A 15,731-nucleotide genomic window follows, 5' to 3' on the forward strand; every position below is an offset into this window, starting at 1 on the left:
TTAAAGGATTTCTTAAAGCACGAAAGATTTCTATAGATAATTTATCTTTGCTGTAGCAGGCTAACTTCTGGTAAGAATTAGTGCTGGCTTGAAATGTCACTCCAGAAAAGAAGGGAAGAACTTTGAATCAGTTTTGACTTGGACATAGATCTCAGCATAGTGAATCAGAAAACATAAATTCTAGACCTAGCTATACATTGGTTGTTGTGTTCTTCTTCTTCTTTCTTTTCCTTCTTCTTCTTCTTCTTCTTCTTCTTCTTCTTCTTCTTCTTCTTCTTCTCTTTCTTTTTTGGAGGACTTAGGCATTTATTTGAGAGAGAGCATGAATAGGAGGGAGAAGGAGAGGAGGAGAGAATCTCTTGAGTTATTATTTATTGGTAAATGATATTCTGAGGCCTCCCTTCTTCCATTTAGTAGAGGCCAGATGTTAACTGCTGGGTTGTTGTAGGGAGCCAGTGAGAATACAGGAAAATCAAGAGAACTGAGGAAACATGTCTCCAAGGAGAAGATGTAAAATGTGTAACTTTAATCTCTAAAATAATATAATTTGGGCATAAAATAATTTATCAAATATATTTGTCATCATCTGCTGCCTAGTAGGAATAGAGAATTCTTGTTTAAATAGTTACTTTAATGGAAATAAGGGGTGATTAACCTAAATAATCCTTCTTTCCTTTTCATGGCTTCTTATAAGATAAAGGATAAACATATCTTTTTAGCTCAGGGTAAGTTACTTAAACTCTATGAATGTCCATTATGTTACAAGTATTGATGGTGATACCCATCTCAGAAGATGGTTGTCAAGTTGACATGATTTCTGACCCTCGTCCAGGATGCTAGTGAGATGGTCAACAAAGTTCCTGTCTGTGTCTTCCCTTCCACATATGTGAATGGCCCAGGAACAAAACATGTTCTGTCTCTCAAACAATATGTCACTTCAGACAGATGCCATGAATTCTCCCTTATGCGCGGTGAAATTAATGCTAATGTTTAAATGTCAAAGATTTCAGGGGCGTTGAAAGTAATCAACACAGGTGAGAGTTTTTGTAAATAGACCATGCATAGGCTAGTTATTTTTACTTCAGTGGCTAGAAGCAGAAGAAATGGGTAAACATTAATCTAATTATTTCTTTATACATTCAAAAATTTTCTACTCTGTCAACATTAAAATAAACATTTAGTGGGTATGATTGAATTCATGCTAGGGAGATCTTAAATTTAATGAAGTCCTAGTATAAATGGTATAAAAAATACAAATGAGCCAAACCCATATTCATTTGAATTGTGATTCAACTTGTGCTCAGTCTGAGTTCAATAAAAATTATGCTTATGCTTAATTAAAAATGTAATACTTTTGTTACATGAATTTATGAAGGGCATAAAATTATTCATATCATATTCAGGTAGGTATAGATTTTTTCTTTTTATTATTTCATGGATTTTTTACAGTAGATTCTGAATGGAAATGCTTACCATCTGAACTTGTGACTTTGTGAAACTACATAGATATTCTTTCTTAAAATAAGAAACATTGAATATTTATTTAAGGAACTGGGTATTTTATGAAAATTTCACAAATAGACTAAAATAATTTGAAAAAAATGATAAAAACATCACATTTTATTTATCTACCACAGATGAGTTTTTCTCTTTCTTCATGAAAAGCAATTAAAAGAAAATGGAAAATTACAACCAAATATTGACTGATTTCCTATTATTGGGATTCTTTCCACCATCAAGAATTGGCCTGTTTCTTTTCATTTTCACTGTACTTATTTTCCTAATGGCTCTGTTTGGCAACCTGTCCATGATGGTCCTTATCCTCCTGGACACCTATCTCCACACACCCATGTGTTTTCTGCTTAGCTCTCCCTCATGGACCTGAACTTCATCTCCACCATTGTCCCCAAGATGGCCTTTGATTATATCTTTGGAAACAAGTCCATCTCACTCATTGGGTGTGGCGTTCAGAGCTTCTTCTTCTTGACTTTAGCTAGTGCAGAAGGATTAATGTGGGTCTCTATGGCTTATGATCATTATGTGGCTATTTGCTTTCCTCTTCACTATCCCATTCATATGAGCAAAAGAGTGTGTGTGCTGATGATAACAGGATCTTGGATAATGGGCTCAATCAACTCCTGTGCCCACACTGTATGTGTCCTCCGTATCCCTTATTGTCAATCCAGAGCCATCAACCATTTCTTCTGTGATGTCCCCGCCATGTTGACTCTGGCCTGCATGGACACCTGAGTCTCTGAGTACACATGGTTTGTGAGCACCACCCATTTCCTTGTGTTTCCTTTCATTGACATTGCATGTTCCTATGGCCATGTGATCCTTGCAATCTGCCACATGAGCTCAGCAGAAGGCTTATTCGACCTGCAACACCCACTGTGGTAACTTTCTATTATGCACCCTTTGCTTACACTTATCTACGCCCAAGATCCTTCCGATCTCCCACAGAGGACAAGGTCCTGGCTGTCTTCTGCACCATCCTGACCCCAATGCTCAACCCGATCATCTACAGCCTGAGAAACAAGGAGGTGATGGAGGCCCTGAGAACAGTGATTCAGAGGTTCTGTTCTGTGGAAATGTAGACAAAGTTCTCATGACCATGGCCTTAGAAGTACATCAATTTCACCTTTTACACTCAAGAACAATGTCATTCCAGGATTGAAGACAGAGACTACATTACTTTAGACAATTTAAATAATTGATACTTGACACAATAATTCAATATTCTCAATCAGTGTTATTGTTTTCTTTCTAGCAATTTTTCGATAAATGTAAAGAACATATATTTCCCTTAATTGTGTGCAATAAGATTTTATTAATTCATTGAAATGATAATAGAAACAGTCCAAGTTGATGGTATTATTCATTATAATAGTTCTAACATACTTAGCATATCTCCCCAAATGGATAAAATAGGGGGAAAGAACAATAACTGTTATAACATTATCAGGTTTAATGAGTTTGATTTCTGTTATAGTTTGTACTTAACTAGTGAATAGTGATTTTTTGCTTTCCTAATTTTCAGAAGTGATAGATATAGAGATTAGCCAAAGAGTTCTGCATGGAATTAGATATTCTTGCACCACTAAAGAGGAAATACAAGTTTATATATTTTATGAGCAGGGCCCTGGAAGTAACTAGACAAATCCTATGAAAGCAGTTGATCACAGGTCTACCCTGTCAGGATAAATAATTATTATTGGGGAGATGCAAAATGAACTACGGAAGAATAACCATTTTGTATAAGGATTCAGGGGAGTTGTATACTGTTGAGTGCAGATTAATCAGTCTGAGCCACTCCTCAGTCATCCCTCCAAATATTCAAATTGTACATCCCCAACAGCCACTATTACCATTTCATAAGATAATTTTTTTATGGGCATTTCATTATACATATAGTGTTCTTATAATTCCACTGAACCAGATTTGGGGGTTGGTTTGGTGTTAACCTCTCTGCATCACCATTATTAATAGATAGACCTGTTTACTCTCGGGCTTACAGAGGTCTTCCCATTACCTGCAGCTTAGCTCTACACTTGAACACTATAGATGAATGGCCATCACTGTTTATGGGATAATTCTACTATACTCTTTATTTTATGAGCTCAGGTGTAAATAAGGAAGAATAAACATGTAAGGAACTCTGTATTATCTAAAGCATCACAGTGATGGATGTCTGCTATATTAGAATTGGAAAAAATGGTAATTATTTTCCCCAAAATAGAAGATCCACATCTTAGAAGATATACAACGAATTTGGATATATATATATATATATTTTTAAGATTTTATTTATTTATTTGAGAGAGAGAATGAAATAGAGAGAGAGAGCATGAGGGGGGGAGGGTCTGAGGGAGAAGCAGACTCAGTGCTGAGCAGGGAGCCTGATGTGGGCCTCGATCCCAGGACTCCAGGATCATGACCTGAGCCGAAGGCAGTCGCTTAACCAATTGAGCCACCCAGGCGCCATGAATTTCGATATTTTTATACTAAAACTAAGTGAGCCTTTGAGATTTCTGAACTATTCAGTGATTAAAGGGATCTCTTAACAGAAATAAATTCAGCAAAACTTAAGCAGAAAATATTATATTAAAAAGAGTGAAAGACAGTCAGATTATCCAGAAATGTTGACACAATGATCTCTTGACACTTCACGACCAAAATCAATATCCAACATGTCCCTAAGAATGGTTTCTATGATTCACACCATTCACAGCTCAAAAATCATATGATGGGCTCTTCTGAAAACAGGGTGAATTGCGATAAATTTTTATTTATTATTCTTGTGCTGTTTGCTTACTGGATACAAACATCCCTTGCTTTTTGTGAGACCTGCCCCAAAATAAAAGTTTGAATTTAAATAATATAATGGGAAATATGAATATATGCCTTTCCCATACTTGAGAGTCAGACAAGGGAGTGACTATTTAGTACTAGCATAGACATCAGAAATTTTGTTTTCTAAGACATGTCAGGGGAGAAGTCAGACAGGAAAGAATTGGTAATGTTCTATAAACTTTCTGTCGAAACAAGAGTCCTGTTGAAACAAGGCTTCTCAGTGTTTTTTTTAACGGTCTATTCTTTGGGATGAATATATAAGAAATATACATTCCAAAATATACAAATTTATCTATTGAAAACCTGTATTAAATTAAAAATTGGGGGCACCTGGGTGGCTCAGTTGTTTAAATGACTGACTCTTGACTTTGGCTCAGGTCATGATCTCAGGGTGGTAAGATTGAGTCTTGTGTTGGGCTCTGCACTGAGTGTGGAGCTTACTTCTGATTCTCTCCCTCCCTCTCCATCTGTCCCCCATCCTCTACTCACGCACACCTGTTCTCTCTCTCTCTAAAAATTTAAAATAAATAAATAAAATAACTCTAATAGAAAATTTCAAGAGTATAACACCGTTTGTATCATTAACTATATTCACATTGCTGTACATGAGATCTTCAGAACTTATTCACCTTGCATAATTGAGATTTTATAGCCTTTGACACAAATCTCCCCACATTTCCCCTTCCCATCAGCCACTGACAACTGCCCTTTAACTTTCTACTTTTAAGAGATTGATCATTTTAGATAGCACCCACCAGTGTAATTGGGCACTGTTTAGATTTCCACATGTGACTCATTCTACTTAGCATAATGTCCTCCAGTCTCATATATGTTGTTAAAAATGGAAGTAATAACGTTTTCAGGGCTCTTATATATTCCATATTTATCCATTCCTTTGTTGATTATCTCTTAGGTTGTTCACATCTTAGATATTGTGAATAATGCTGCAATAATCATACGAGTGCACATATTCTTCAAAGTATGGATTTTACTTCCTTTGGGTATATATCTATATTTACCTGGGATTGCAGTATCATGTATTATTTCTATTTTTAATTATTTAAGGAACTCTCATGCTCTTTCATATAGTGGCTCTACCAATTGACATCCCCAGCAGCAGTGCACAAATATCTCCTTTTCTCTACATCCTGAACAACACTTATTATTTTTGTCTTTTTTATAAGAGACATGGCTCATTTAATTGGCAGGCAGAATAAGGCATGAACCTTGCTACTGTCCATGCTATTAAGCTGGAAGGAGAATATAAACCTTGGTGTTCAACATCCTCTCCATGCCAAAGACAGTTTCAGCACCTCCCCTGCTATTTGTGGAAAATTAAGTCCTGAATCATTTGTGATGAGGAAAACAAAGGCAGGAAGAATATAACCACAAAGGAATCATCTTACAACATGTGGCCCACTAATATACACCTAAGACATGCAGAAGATGACATTCCTAAAGGGTCTCATGACTAATGGTTTACTACATAGTGAATGGTAACCTGATCTTGACAAAAATCAGACCTCCAAGGCCCTTGTAAAGCTCACTTTCAACACACACATTCCTTAGAGACTTAGTTATCTTTAAGTCAATCTCACCAGCAAATATATAATCAGTTACTCCTCACAATCACAAGTATAACTCTTTCTGCCCATGAGTCCTGTCCCTACTCTTTAATAAAAGCAACTTTTTGCACTGAAAAAGACTCAGGAATTCTTTCCTAACCGTCTGCTTGATGGTCCCACATCATTTGACATTCTATTTACGCTTTTAAGTTGTGGGTTCTTTCTGTGCCCCAGGGCAGACAAATCTGTTCAAGGACCCTTAGTAGTATCCCTGTCCATAGCATTTCTCAGCTTGGGGGGAAGGTCCTTTTGTTACCAAGTCTCCATCTCTCTTTCCATTCTGTATGTGATCTCTCTATTTTTTTAAGTGTAGATGCTGTTCACTCAGCCCTCAGTTCTTCAGTAGGAATTGTTCTATATATAGGTGTAGATTTCATGAGGAGAGGAGGAGGTAAGTTCAGAGTTTTCCTGCATCTCCCTGTTGAACAGAACTTGAGGCTTTTTTTCCCCCAAAATTAGTCATTGTGGATTTGAGGGGAAATGGTAGATTAGGAGGAACCTAAGCTGACCTCATCCCATGCATACAACTAGATAATACTCACATCATTGTAAATAATCCACAAAATGGCCCAAACATTGCCAAAACAAACTCTACAACTAAATGTAAAGAAGAGACCACATCAAATAAAGTAGGAGGGGCAAAGGTGCTGTTGGGAGCTAAATAGACCCACAGGACTGTCTGTGTGAGTGAGGGACACTGAGGGCACTTATAGGGGAGAGAAAAAGACCCATACATATGGACAGTCCACAGAGGGAAAACAAATACCCATAATATTTGGTTTTGAAAACTAAAGGGGCTGGATTTTGTGAGCTCTTACAACCAGCAGGACTTAAACTTAGAACTTTAATAATCAGTGGGATCAGGTCTGGGAGAACAAGTAGGGTGAGAAGAAGCTGATTCTATGCCTTTGAAGAGACCACACAACAGACAGACCAAAGAGATACAGCACAGAAGAAACAGTTTGCCAAACACTTGGGGCATATGGAAGAGATATTAACTTAATGATCTCAGACCATGTTCTGGACGGCCAGAGATCCTTGGGAGATTTCTCCAGTAAACAACAACAACAACAACAACAAAACTTTGAAGGTGCCTTTCCTTACTCCGTTCCCAGCATAAACAAATAGTCTCATGCAGGCAAACAGGACTTTTCTATCTGCTACCTGACCTCATAACAGTGTTGCAGTGCCCCTGCATGCAGTCTGTGCATCTGCCTCCTCCAACTCCATTGGCCTTGCTCTCTCCAGCTACTGGTCTCCTCTCATAGAAGACCTGCACACAATCCTTGCTGACATTACACATCTGTCTCAAACACTTTGTGAATCAGTCACCTACAATACAGTCTAGGCTGGAGCCCATCCACAGTGTTGCCACAGCCTGGCAGTGTCAAGCGGCCATGAAAAGTGCCAGCACAACTCCAGAGTAACCCCTGCCCTGGGGAGAGGGAAAGATAGTGACACGGGCTAGTTAAACTCATACTTCAGGAATGTATGTTGGCATATAGTTGGTTTGACTACTGGGCCCACCCACCGGTGAAAGTGTCTCAGGGGACAATGCAGGGAAAGTTTCGTGCTACTGTATCTCCTTAAAATGCCTGGTACATCTCAATTCATGGCCAAGGAGGACCACACTGTCTTACTAACACCATAGGTACCAAACACTGCCCACAACAAGAAAGACAGCCACTGCTGAAAACTGAGATGAAGGGAAATGTGGCTCAGTCACAACACTAGGTGCATATAACACACATAAGAGAAATGCTTGAAGCACCAGGCACTTGTGAACAGGGATCACTGCACCGCAAGGCACTGCAGGACCTCTTCTCCATAAGACCACTATTTCAAGAACAGGAGACAAAGATGGCTTTCTTAACACAGAGAAACAGACACAGAGATTTAGACAAAATGAGACAAAGAAATATATCCCAAATGAAAACCAGAACAGAATCACCAAGAGAACAAAATGAAACAGAGTAAAGTAATATGCCTAAAAAGGAATCTAAAGTAATGATCATAAAGATATTAATGGGATTTTACAGAAGAGTGAGCACAGCAGGAGACCCTTAACAAAGATATAGAAAACAGGAAGAAAAAAAAAGAGAGATGAAGAATATTCTAACTGAAATTTAAAATGCAGATGGAATAAACAACATGCAAGAGGAAGCCGAATGAATCAGCAAACTGGAGGACAGAATAATAGGAAGTAATCAAGCTGAGCAGCTGAGAAAAAAATGAGAATAGACTTAGGGAACTCGGCAATAACATCAAGTGCAATAATATCTGTGTATAGGGATCTAAGAAAAAGAAGATGGAGAAGGGTGACCAAAAATGTTTCTGAAGAAATAATATCCAATGACTTCCCAAATAAGGGGAAGGAAACAGAATTCCAGATCCAGGAGACACAGAGAACACAAAAAGGTTTTTGAACAAATAATAACCGATGACTTCCCAAATAAGGGGAAGGAAACAGAATTCCAGATCCAGGAGACACAGAGAACCCTCAGTAAAGTCCATACCAAGATGAATACTATTAAAAAGGCACAAAATAATAATAAGTAGAGAATTTTAAAAGCAATAAGAAAAAAGAAAATAGTTACACACAAGGGACACCACATCAGGCTATCAGCTGATTTTTCAGCAGGAAAATAAATAAATAAATGCTGCCCAGAAGGGAATGACAGGATATATTCAAAGTGTTGAAAGGAAAAAAAAAATGTGGCCAAGAATACTATATTCATCCACAAAGGATATCATTTGGAATACAAGGAGAGATAAATAATTCTCAGACATAAAAAAATTAGAGGAGGATGTGAGGGCGATCTCGCTGCGACATCTGGCACCCCATTGATTGCCAGGGTTGATTTAGCTGATCTGGCTGGCTAGGTGGGTGTCCCCTTCCTCCCTCACCGCTCCATGTGCGTCCCTCCCAAAGCTGCGCGCTCGGTCGAAGAGCACGACCTTCCCCGATAGAGGAGGACTGTTCTTTGGTCAAGGGTATACGAGTAGCTGCTCCCCTGCTAGAACCTCCAAACAAGCTCTCAAGGTCCATTTGTAGGAGAACGTGGGGTAGTCAAGCTTCCAATACTCCAGACACATCCAAATGAGGCGCTGCACGTGCCAGTCTGCCTTTCTAAAAAAAAAAAATAAAAAAAAATAAAAAAATACATGACCACTAAACCAACCCTACAAGAAATGTGAAAGGGGACTCACTGAGTGGAATGGAGAGACCATAATTAAGAGTAAGAAAAGTAGGAAGCACAAAAGCACTAAAAATAAGTATATTTCAAAAAAAGTCAGACAAAGGACTCACAAAATAGAAGTATGTAAATTATAACACCATATACCTAAAACATGGATGGAAGGAGAGTAAAGAATGGATTCACTTAAGCAATCATACCTTTATATAGACTGCTATATGCAGAAGAATTTCCGTACAAACCACATGGTCACCACATATCAAAAGCCCATGATAGATATGCCAAAAATAAAGAGAAAGGAATTCAAGTATATCAGTAAAGAAAGTCAGCACACTGTGAAAGAAACAAGAGAAGAAAAGTTCAGAAAAGTACAGCCAAAGAGGAAGATGGCAGTGGAGTAGGAAGAGCTTAACTTTGCTTTGCCCCATGAACACAAGATAACTATGAAATCATCATAAATGCCCAAGAAATAAACCTGAAGACAGAGCAAACTCCACAACAAAAAGGAGACGAAAGTCCTCATTGAAGAAGGAAGTGCAGAGACAAGATTTAGTGCAGAAATGGATGGTGGGTGCTGCAGATGAGAGGAAGCTGTGGTCATGGGGAAAGGTGAGAGAGGTGCACACACTGTAACTCACAAGGAGAAAGTTTCCCAAGGCTTTTGGCTTAAAACACAAGAGGGGCTGAATATCATGAGTTCTTGTAACCAGTGGGGCTTATAGCCTGGAGTTTTTAAGGTCAGTGGTCTTGGCTGATAGAGCTTGGAGTGTTCCTGAAAAGAAGGCATGCAAACAACCCATGGGCAGACTGCATGGAAACAGTGATCTGGGGAATGCCTGGGGCACACAGAGGGAAAATTATTCATTTTTCTTAGAGTGCATCCCTGAGAAGCAGCATTCATGGAGACACTTCTCTAGGAACAAAGGATCTGGCTGGCACCATTTCCTCCCCATTGCTCAACATAAATACAGAGACATCTGTGGGAAGCAGCACAACTCCAACACTTGCTACCTAATTTGCTTCCACCAAACCCCACACCCCTCTGCTCTGCGGGACTGTCCATCATTCATGCTTGTCTTAGTCCTATCACAGTGGCCCCCTCACAGAAAACTAACACAAATCCCCGTCCATATCATGTTTCTCCACACAGAGTTCTATAAGACCTTGGATCTAGTACAAATGGTGTCAGGTCTCATTTTATAAGCAGGCAAGAACAAACCTAGTTCAAACTCACCATATTCAGACCCTGGGACCAAATAGTGCCCACATCAGTGAAGAAGAGACTCTGCAGACAACTGGCATAAGGGATAAGTCGGCCAAAACACAACAGCAGAATAAATTTAACCAAAGAGGTTAAAGTCCTGTGCTCTGAAAACCATAAAACACTGATTAAAGAAATTGAAGATGATGCAATGAAATGAAAAGACATCCCATGTTCATGGATTGGAAGAACACTTTTAAAATGTCTATAATACCCAAAGCAATCCACACATTTCATACAAACCCTATCTATCTATCTATCTATCTATCTATCTATCTATCTATCTATCTATCATCTATCTATCTATACTCAGTTAATTACAATCATAAGGGAAGGAATCAAGAGTAACACCATAATAGTTGGGGACTTTAAACCAACACATGAATGGACGGATCATCCAAACAGAAAATCAATAAGGAAACTGTGGCTCTGATTGTATTTTGGACCAGATGGTTTTAACAGATACATTCAGAACTTTACAACCTAAAAGAGAAGAATACGCATTCTTTCCAAAAGCACATGGAACACTATCCAGAATAGATCACATATTATGTCACAAATCAATTCTCCACAAATTCAAAAAGATCAAAGTCCTTTAAGACCACAACTCCATGAAACTAGAAACCAAGCACAGGAATAAATCTGGATAGAGCTCAGATAAATGGAGGACAAATATGCTTCTAAACAATGAATGTCTCAACCAAGAAATCAAGGAAGAAGTCATAAAATCCATGGAGACAAATGAAAATGAAAACATAATGGTCCAAAATTTTGGGGATGCAGGAAAAGCTGTTCAAAGAGCAAAGTTTACAGCCATACTGGTCTTCCTTATGCAGTATGAAAATTCTCAAATAAATAACCTAAACTTACATACAAAGGAGGGAAAATATAAAAACAAACAAACAAAAAGACCAGGAGAAGGAAGGAAATAATAAAGATTAGAACAGAAATAAAGACATAGAAAGTAAAATAAACAATCAAGCAAAAAATAGAACAGAACAATAAAATCAGAAGCTGGCTCTCTGAAAAATCAATAAAATTGATAAATCTTTACCAGACTGAAAAAAGAGAGAGAGAGAGAGAGAGGTAAAGGATTCAAATGAACAAAATCACAAATGAAAGAGGAGAAATAAAACTATACCATAGAAATACAAAGGATGAGAAAAGAATATTTTAAAAAATTACATACCAACAAATTAGACAACTTAGAAGATATGTATAAGTACCTAAACACACATAAACTTCCAAGACTGAATCAGGATGAAATAGAAAATTTGAACAGACTGATTACCAGCAATGAAATCGAATCAGTAATCAGAAAATGCCAAAGCAACAAAAATTCAGGACCAGATGGCTTCATAGGTGAATTCTAACAAACATTTAAAGAAGAGTTATTACAAATTGTTCTCAAACTATTCAAAAAAATAGAAGAGGAAGGAAATTGTCCAAATTCATTTTATGAGGCCTGGATTACCCTAATAGCAAAATCAGATGAAGACAGAAAAAACAAACAAATAAACAAAAAACCTACAGACCAATATCTCTGATGAATACAGATGCAAAAATCATCAACAAAATATTAAAAATCAAAATCCAACAATATATTTAAAAAATTATTCACCATGATCAACTTGGATTTATTCTGGGGGTGCAAAGGCAGACAATATTTTCAAATCAATGAATGTGATGCATTACATCAATAGGAGAAAGGATAACATCCAAATAATCATTTCAATAGGTTCAAGAAAGCGTTTGGCAAATTACAACATCCATTCATGATAAAAACCCTCAACAAAGTATGTCTCAGGGAAACATAATGCTACCTAATGAGGGCCATCTATGAAAAGAAACACAACTAAAATCATACTCCAGTGAAAAAATGAAAGCTTTTCACCTAAGGTCAGGAAGAAGATAAAGATCTCCACTCTCACACTTACTCCACATAGGATTTGAAGTCCTAGCCACAGCAACAAGACAAGAAAAAGGAATAAAAGACGTAGAAATTGGTATGGAGGGAGTACAAACATTAGCTTTTACAAAGGAATTGATTCTATATATTGAAAACCATAAGGACTTTATCAAAAAGCCCCTAGAACTGATAAAAGAATTCCATAAGGTGGCAGAACACAAAACAACTGCACAGAAATCCACCGCATTTCTATACACCAATAATAAAGAAACAGAAAGAGAAATGAAGAAATTAATCCCACTTAAAATTGCATCAAAAAATCATATAATAACTAGGAATAAACTTAACTAAGGAGGTGAAACACCTGTATCTCAAAAATATAAAATATTAATGAAAGAAATTGAAGGTGACACAAATACATGGATAGTCATTCCATGCTCATCAATTGGAAGAGCATATATTGTTAAAACGTCTATAACTACCAAAGCAATCTACACATTTAATAAAACTCCTATAAAAATAACATTTTTCACAGAATTAAAACAAACAATCCTAAAGTTTATATGGAAACGCAAAAGACCCTGGATAGCCAAAGCAATCTTGAAAAAGAAAAACAAAGCTGGAGGTATCACAATTCCAGATTTCAAATTATATTATAAAGCGGCAGTAGTTAAAACAGTATGGTACTGGCACAAAATATACACATAGGTCAATGGGACAGAATATAAAACCCAGAAGTAAACCCACAATTGTATGGCCAATTAATATTTGACAAAAACAGGAAAGAATATCCACTGGGAGAGGACAGGCTCTTCAACAAATGGTGTTGGGAAAACTGAACAGCTGCATACAAACATATAAAACTGGACAAATTTCTTACACCATCTGCAAAGAAACAACTCAAAATGGGTTACAGACCTACATTTGAGACCTGAAATCATAAAACTCCTAGATGAGAGCATCAGCAAGAACTTCTTGGACATTAGCCACAGCAACATTTTTCTAGGTGTGCAATGAGGCAGGGGAAACAAATGCAAAAATGAAGCATTGGGATTATATCAAAATAAAAAAGCTTCTGCACATGCAGGAAACCATCAAGAAAACTAAAAGACAGCCTACTGAATGGGACAAAATATTTGCAAATGAAATATCTGATAAATGGTTATTGTCTGTAATAGATAAAGATCTTACATGACTCAACACCAAAATAAATTAATAATTCCATTAAGTAAATGGGCAGAAGTCTAAGCAATATAATCCAGTCAGAAAAAGACAAATACCATGTGATTTCAGTCATATGTGGAATTTAAGAAACAAATAAAATGAGGAAAGTAAAAAAAAAAAAATGGACACAACACCAAAAACAGACAAGTCTAGAAAAAAAGCAGATAGTTACAGAGGGGAGGTGGGTGGGGGATTGGTGATATAGGTGTAAGGGATTAAGAGTACACTTATATTGATGGGAACTGAGTAATGTATAGAATGGTTGAATCACTATATTGTACAACTTCAACTAGCATAACACTGTGTGTTAACTATAGTGGAATTAAAATTTAAAAAAAATAATAAAATAATAAATACATAAATAATAAATACATAACAAAAATAAGTATGTGTGATCATTGATTAAGAGCTGTGTGATTTATGAATAATTCAATTGTACCAAACACAGAAATTAAATGTAAACAGAACAGGGTTGTCTTTATGTTCCATTCCCCTCTTTCATGTCTTAGGATAAATCCAATGCCATGACTCCACAAGATTGGTTTTGTGGTGTTTCATGGGGAGTTCTGTGGCACTCAATCCTCACCAATTTTGATGCACTTTGGGGGGACATAGGGAATATTTTAGGATCGCTTCACCGTTTGAGTTTTCTGAGGCATAGTAGCAATGTGAGTGTCTCACTCAGTACTTCTATGACTGAATATAGACTTGTCTTGACCTCTCCACACATAAGGATTGCGTCAGGATGATGCAGGAGTAGGAGTTTCTGGCGACATCTCTACACAGAAATGTAGATGTAAATAACCCTCCACCCACAGATACACGGTTTTGAGAGTTCTGGATTCCACATACAAGCAAGGGGTGAGAAAAGGCAAATTGGAGAGAGTAGAAAGGAGAATTTCACTTCCCCCCTAGGGAAAAGAGAGTCAAGTGAGCATCCAAGATCACTGTGGACACAAGTGTTGAGCCCACGTTGTGTTACATTCTTGCTGGCCTGTGCAAAATTTCTGGCTAAATTGACTGCTAAAAGACTTTCCTTCTCAAAAGTGACTATTTCTTCAAATAAACACCAGTGCAATGGTACAAGGTTTACAAAGTGTCGGGGAAACATGACACTAGCAAAATAAAATAAAGCACAAGTGACTGACCATAAAGAAATGAAGATCTAAAAACTATCTGACAAAGAATTCAGAATATTTACCTAAATGAGAACAGAAAAATACCTAAGCAAATTCAGTAAAACCATATTTGAGCAAAATGATATGTTTCACAGAGATTAAAACCATTAAAAAAAAGCCAAATGGAAATTCTGAAAAACACAGTGACTGAAAGCACAGTGACTGACGTGAAAAAAAAAAAAAAATCAAGAGTCTGAACAGACTTGATCAAGCACAAGGAAGAATCAGTGAGCTCAAAGACAGAATACTTGAAATTCTCCAGTCAGAAGAGTAAAAGGAAAATAGACTAAAAAGATCTTAAAAGAAAGCCTACAGAATTTATGGAATCCCATAAGAAAATCTATACATGCATCATGAAAACCCCAGAAGGAGCAGAGAAGGAGAAAGGGGCAGAACTCTTAGTTAAGAAAACAACAATTAAAAAACATGAAAAAACAAAACAAACAAACAAAAAAAACTTCTGAAATCTGGGGAAGGAAATAAGCATGTAGATCCATAAAGCTCAAGGAACTCAAAATAGATTGGATATAGAGAAGGTGGTATGGAGGCACATTATAATTAGGAATTGAAATAACTTGAAAATATTATACAATTTTTTTAAACTGGGCCATAGTTACCTTTTCTCAATTAAAAAGTGTACTTAATTCAGTTACTGGAAGCCAGGAAAAAGATAAGTACATTTAAAGCATTTCCTGCAATGAAATTGCATTGTTAAACATTTTTTTAATATTATTGCTTCAAAGGGAGTAATATAATTGTTTTCATTATTTAGTGTATTGAGTAAAAATTGTTTTATACTTTACTGTTTTTTTTTGCAACAGAATAGAAAAAAATTGAAAAGATGTCACACCTACAATAATTAAAGATAGCTCTCATATTTGTGATATTTTAAGAATTTCTAAGTTTTTATTAAACTAACACATTCAATTGTACTATTAAATTTGTTGGCCAATATAATCAAAATTGGGAAATAAATTAATATCT

At 36.7% G+C, this 15,731-nt stretch overlaps 1 pseudogene; it reads left to right on the forward strand.

Annotated features, from left to right (window-relative positions):
* Positions 1-1,678: 1,678 nt before the first annotated feature.
* On the forward strand, positions 1,679-2,597 carry LOC148164281 (olfactory receptor 2L3-like; annotated as a pseudogene).
* The last annotated feature ends 13,134 nt before the right edge of the window (positions 2,598-15,731 follow it).

This window comes from Eumetopias jubatus, unplaced genomic scaffold (assembly GCF_037043125.1).
Source record: "Eumetopias jubatus isolate StellerSeaLion01/CBP00866 unplaced genomic scaffold, mEumJub1_p1.0 scaffold_5, whole genome shotgun sequence".
Classification (NCBI taxonomy): domain Eukaryota; kingdom Metazoa; phylum Chordata; class Mammalia; order Carnivora; family Otariidae; genus Eumetopias; species Eumetopias jubatus.